Genomic DNA, 6,480 nt, shown 5'->3' on the forward strand with positions numbered 1-6,480 from the left:
AATCTCATTTTTTATGCATTTTAATTTTTTGAGTTTGTTAAATTTTGTGTATTACTCAATTAACAGTTATTGAATCTTAAGAAAGCAAAAAAGAATTAAAACATGATGTTTATGAAGGACAAATAGTAATATAATAAAAAGTGGGACAGAGAGTGGTACAGGGTGTGGGACAGAAGATCCGTTGCGAAGTAGGCCACGGGGAAAATTTATAATCCTCGTCCATGCAAATTAAGTGTGTTTGGATGGTAAATTATTTGAGATAATTTTGTAAAAAAAAATTTATAACATCTTTTTTATATAATATATGCGAGATAAAAAGGTAATTAAAAAATGTATTGATAGGGTGTAAATAAAGTATAATAATTTACAATCCAAACACAATTATTTTGAATTCATTGAATTTGAGTTGGTATTTTCAACAAGCCTCACATGCAGGGAGCTTTAGGAACTTTGAATAGCTGCTTGAACAAACGTATCATTTTTAATTAGCTCTCCAAAACTAAAATGCGCATTTTGTTCCTTTGGAATTTGCAACTCTATTAAACTGGTTAATACATCCGAGTATTGATATTTGACACAAAAAAATATGCATTTATTTTCATGAATGGTAATAAACAAATCATTTGTTAATGACAATAATTCACTTTCAATTATTTCTTTCATCTTGTAGCAAAAAAGAATTTAAGTAGCATATATGGAAGAGTCAGTAGTGTTTATTTGACTACGCCTAGCAATTGTACTCGCTTGACCAACAAGGCAAGAAACTAATTTCCTTCATAAATAGGTTATGAAATAGAAACCCTTTGGTTTGGTAGTCTTATTTCTTGCATAAAAAGAAAAGTTTAATTTTTTTTTTTTTATGAACTTAGGACAGTTGATACGTACCCTCGAAGCTGATGAATGTGAATATAAAAACGCCCACTGTTTTGGGTGTTGGCTTCGAAACTAACCGCGCACTCTGCTCTCTTCTCTTGGGCTTCTCATTCTCATACACTATAACAGAGCTGCAGTCCCGGCATTGTTGTTTTTGGCAGCATCACATTGACCCCAGAAGAAGAAGACTACCAGGTACGAAAGTTAGCTGAATAGTGGTAGTTGTAGCCTGCAGGTACATGCTAGAGAGCCCTACTTTGAGGTTTGAATATCCACACAGTCACACACTAAAACAAGAAGATGCACCAACAATTCACAAATCTCACAGTACTCGCATGTCTGGTTGTAGTTATGGCTTATGCTAATTGACATTGTCGAGTGGTTTGGATGCTTATTAATTTATGGCCTGCATTGATTAATATTTTGTGGTAGGAGTACTAATCAATCGTTTTGTTGCGTTAAGCGCGTAGGTTTCTTGTTACTTAATGGCGTTGATGATTCAGCCACTAGCGAGCACAATGTCGGCACTGGCGATTCAGCCAGCGGCCACCTTGACAACGCTGTTGTATTATAGCGATCTTCTTCCTCGGAATCTCAACTTGGAACGATTGGTTTGCCATCAATTGCTTCGTCGGGGAAACCTTTTGTTTAGTTTTCTTGTGCACTTCTTGGCATGTTTCTGGTAGAGCTGTTTATCATCACACACGGGATCCTCAGTGTCAGTGTTAATTCAGCGTCACTTCTATATGTTTATGTCAAGTGTTCTGTTTATTTAATTTGTCATGTGTTATTTATTTAAATTTCTTTTATCATCACGTGATATGTGGGATTGACACTGAATTTGGTGCCGAGCAGAGGCATATAGAGGATTCTAACTGGTTTATCATCACTTCCTAGGGGAAACCCGTTATACAGTGAAAAGATTTCAAACCCAAGTGGCCCCTTTATCAGGTTTTCTAGAGTATCAATGAATATCTTTTCTCTCTGATTTTCTTGCTTTTTCTACCAGTTGTTGATTCTTGCCCCCCATTCTTGGTGGCTGCGAGAAAACGCCGTCATGTTCTCCGTATATTGGATGGAATGGCCTTCTCTGTATACCTGCACCCGAGAAAGGTCAATGCATGTGTGAAATACTAACAACGTTAAGAGCGGGAAAAGAGAGAAAACAGCAAGCTAGCTAGCTAGCTGTTGCAATAATGGTCTCTGAAGTGATTCTCTATTTTTAAACATAGTAATATTAGAGCTCTTATTTTCTTTTTTCTTTTTAATAAAAAAAAAAAACATGATTTTGCATGTAGCTTTAAAACAATAGATGACATTACTGTCCTCAACAACTTAGTTCAGTCTTGGGACAGTATTAGTAATTCATTCAATGGGTAGTCCAATTTTATAAACACGCCATAGGATTAGAAGCATCACCGGATAATGGCTCTTAAGCCCAGAAGGCAAACTCTAATAATTCTTTATTGGGCTGGAGAGGCCCAAACTAGTATTGACTTCACGTTGTATAAAAAGAACGAGAGAAGAGCTTGAGTTTAGTTTTCCACCCGGCCAGGTAGATTCTTTACATATATATATATATATATATTTGTCAAAACCTTTCGTAAGACTTTTGTGATTTTACAAACCTAAATTCGGAGTAAACCTCAAAAGTCGATAACTCTTGAGGTTCCTCAGGAGACTTATAAACCCACCCAAATCCCCTCCCAGCCCCGATGTGGGATAACCACCTAAGGGAGACAGTTGCTACTAAGATCTAAAGATTCTTTTACATATTGAATATCGATAATCAATACAAGTCCTTCATTCTAAAAAAAGTAATTAATTAAAAATTAAAAAAAAATACTCTGAAACTTCTGGTTCCAAATTCTGGGGTGGTGTAAATTTATTGCACACGTAATCTAGAACAAAATACACACTTCAAGAATTTACTTGTATCTAGAGGAATTTCGTTCATATTAACGTTAATAATAAGCTCTTGATCATACTCTAAAGCACCTAAGTTTGTAGTAAAAATCAAATGGCACGCAAAGGAAGGACATCCCACATAGAGAATTCCAAGTAACCAACCCTCCCAAGGCCAAGAACTGCTTCTCCTTTACAGCTAGCAAAGGCTTGACCGTCTGGGCAGCTAGCTTACCAGTAGCAGAGTTTTTGACGTAATAATTGTTACTTGTTCAGTTGTTCTTCAACCGCCCAAACCCTCTAAAATTTCAACTACTCTCGACCTCTAATACGTTGGCCACTTCCTTCAGGAAACTAGTTTATTGAGGAGTCCGAGTGCAAGAAAACGATTGTAAATTACGACATTTCTCAACGATAAACGCAAATATCAGAATCACTAAAGTCAAAGAGGTGATTCATCCTTTAATTTGTATCTGTCGCTTTAGTTTGTTTATACTGCAGAGTATAAGATTTTTCTTAGTTGAATTACGCATTGTCCTAACTCCTAACACATTTTTCATAAATTATTCATGTCTCGTTGCTAATTCATAAAAATTGCAGTTTCTTGATCATTTGTTCAGTACCTAATCTTTTTCGGCCACTTAACTCAATCTGGCATCTAAAATTACTAACGAATATGAAGCTGCAGGTGAACTTCTCCATAAGTTGCCACTGCCCCACCAGCATATGGATGGGGGAGAAAAGACACACCCATTTTGATCAAATATGGCGAGGGAGCAAGTAGCCATGAACTGCGACACCCTTTTTTTTGTCAAACAGCATAATTACATCTCATTTGTTGCAATTATTGAAAATGATAAAAGCACTACCAACACTGTTGCTTTTACTTTCCCTTTTCCTTTTCTTAATGGTTTTTTTTTTTCAGGTCAAATTAGTGTTTGGATGTTCGTGTACAAATTTATTGTTCTCTAGTTAATTTTAAAAACGTATGCGAGATAAAAATGTATGTAATAAAATTGTATTTGTGATATAAGCAAATAAAGGAAATGAATGGATTGGATGAATTTAGGGGAGAAAGTGTAAGTGAGAGACTAAAAAAAAGATATGAGCAAATAATTTTTGTACAAACAATAGCTATTCAAATAATTTTTGAACCATACTCCAGGAATTAAAATAACTTCTTCTTTTTTTATTTTTCTTTCAATTTATCTAATTTTTAATATTCATTTTTAAGGTTTAAAATAATTATTGATTCAAAACTATTTATGGAAGCAAAGATATGGTTTTTATAAATAATAAACAAAAACTTTTTTGTATTTTTTTGGATTGCTTCAGGGTTAATAAAATAAAAATATGTTCTTTTTTTAATGTAACATGGCCTCAATAAGGGCATTTTCGGCATTAAGGGGGTTTTTGTTAAATGTTTGATCATTCAAAGGGTGAGGCCGTTATTTGGACAAATTATAGGGATTGATTGGTAATATGATCAAACCTCAGGGGAGGTAAATGTAATTAACCCTAAACTTTACGGTGAGGATGATGCACGCGATTTGTCAGAGGATACCAGCACCACCATTAAATATCACGTGATCAGTGGGCCATCAATCACGACCGATGATGACTGCGGACTTCCAACGAATTTCAACAGCCAGTTGGACGCAACTACCGGATTCGGTTCATGTTCGAATGTGCGCCGGATTCTTTAGAAGCAAATTTGTTAGTCACAGCTCATAAGCCGGAATATCAATTAAGCACAGTCGATGACTCATGAGTGTTTACATGCTTTATTTATTTCAATTAAATACACGGCCTCCAGAATTTATGCTTAAAATTCAACTTTACGTGTTGACCACATAATCAAGACCTCATAATTCCCTTCTTCTATTAAAAGTGAACTGATTGAAGTATGGATTCTGGTGACCGGTGAGGCAAAAGATATGTATTGAGCTTTCTTGAGTTAAGATGTAGCTTGACCTATCTAAAGCATGGGCCAGTTTTTTCTGCCTCAAGTTTTCAATTAGAAAACCTTGCCCAAATTCAGTGTGCATTTTGTTTGCCCTTTCTCTGTATATAGTTGAAAATGACTCATCCATAATTTTTGCTAACAAGTAATGTTAGGAGAAGTCTAGTTAAACATGATACCAAAGTATTGATCGGGCAGTAGATTATTTGCGATAATTTTTTGACAAAAAAAAATGTTGTAGCAATATTTTTTTTATGTGACATATGGGAATTAAAAAAATGATTGAAAAATATATTTATGGCGCAAGCAAATAAATTTGTGCAAATAATTCACTATCTAATTATATTTAATTCTAACATTGAGTATGATTTCATCACTTTTTGAATAACTAAAACACTCAAAAATTAGGTTCCTAATTTAGCTAAACATATATCAATTGCCATGGAGATCTCACTCACAATTATTACTATTTTTTTTCGTGTCTGAAGGCTAATCCCCCAGGTTGGGCAGAGCTTTGCCCCAAATATACTCAACAATGGTAGCACGTGGGGGTCGAATCTGGAATCTTACTGTAATTACATACGACCAGTCCCAACCGAGCTATCCATGGGGGCCACAATTTTTACTATTAAAATATGTGTTTTATAACTGTAACTCATTTTAGAAATCCTATGTAGTAGGGGTGTGCAAAATAAATAAAATAATATTTTTTTCTTAATAAATAATAAAATATTAAGGATATATACGTAATTTTACTATGAAAATAAAAAATAAATATATATAATATATTTAATTTTATTATTAAATAAAATATATATATATATATATATATATATATATATATATATATATATATATACCCAAGCTTGCGAGCCGGCTCACGAGTTAACGAGATTAATATTTTGAGTTCGAGCTCGAGCTCGAGTTTGACTCGACCCGCTCGCGAGAGGCTCGATTCGTTTGCAACCCTACCTATTATGTAGACACAAGTCACAGCAGGTAGCTAGAGAAATAAATGTATATAAAATTTGTAAGGATTTTTCTTTTTTTAAGAGTGAAACTAATATATATGAGAAAAATGTCTAAATATAGGAGAGGAATAAATGGGAGCAGGCTGCGCATTATGTACTTGCATGATAGAGGTTAGATATACTTTTAGAACAAAAAAAAAATTAATTGTAAAGCTCCATATTGACAACTGTGCTTTTACATACACGTAATGACCGCATAACCTCCGTGTGTTAGCTGTTTCTATGGTTACTTGAGTTTCAACTTTCAAGCAGAGAGACAAATGTAGGCAATTCAATGCCACAGAGGATAGGATGGAGTATTTTGGGCAACTCAGCAACAACCAACAAAGGCCATTTGGCAATTAAAGCTGGTGCCTACATACCTTCTGTTGGCCAGCTTTTTCTCTAAATGTTACTTAGTAGTTAAAAGTAGCAAGGGAGCGAGTGGAGAGTAGAGAGGATGCCGTCTGACTCGCTTCCTTTGGCGGCAAGCAATTTGGTAGCGCCGCCCCCCAAATGGCCATCGAACCGGGGCCGGCGTTGTTTCCCCGCAATTTTATTCGCTTGTCCTCTCAGTTATATAGAATTATAGATCATCAAGCTAATGCGCCTGCTTTCCCGCATCAATCACCAAAGTAGCCTTCTCCAAAATGAAGATTAATGTCTCAATAACCATACTTGAGATTTCTGTATTATCTGTTGCTTGTATTTTGTGTCTTTGTCCGTCTT

The 6,480-nt window shown here is 35.0% G+C and overlaps 1 long non-coding RNA gene across 1 annotated transcript; it reads left to right on the forward strand.

The window, feature by feature from the left end:
• Positions 1-932: 932 nt before the first annotated feature.
• LOC140004878 (uncharacterized) lies at positions 933-1,649 on the forward strand. Its single transcript, XR_011812703.1, has 2 exons — positions 933-1,068; positions 1,337-1,649. It is a non-coding gene; the product is annotated as an uncharacterized lncRNA (long non-coding RNA).
• Positions 1,650-6,480: the final 4,831 nt, after the last annotated feature.

Source organism: Coffea arabica, chromosome 4c (genome assembly GCF_036785885.1).
Source record: "Coffea arabica cultivar ET-39 chromosome 4c, Coffea Arabica ET-39 HiFi, whole genome shotgun sequence".
Lineage (NCBI taxonomy): Eukaryota > Viridiplantae > Streptophyta > Magnoliopsida > Gentianales > Rubiaceae > Coffea > Coffea arabica.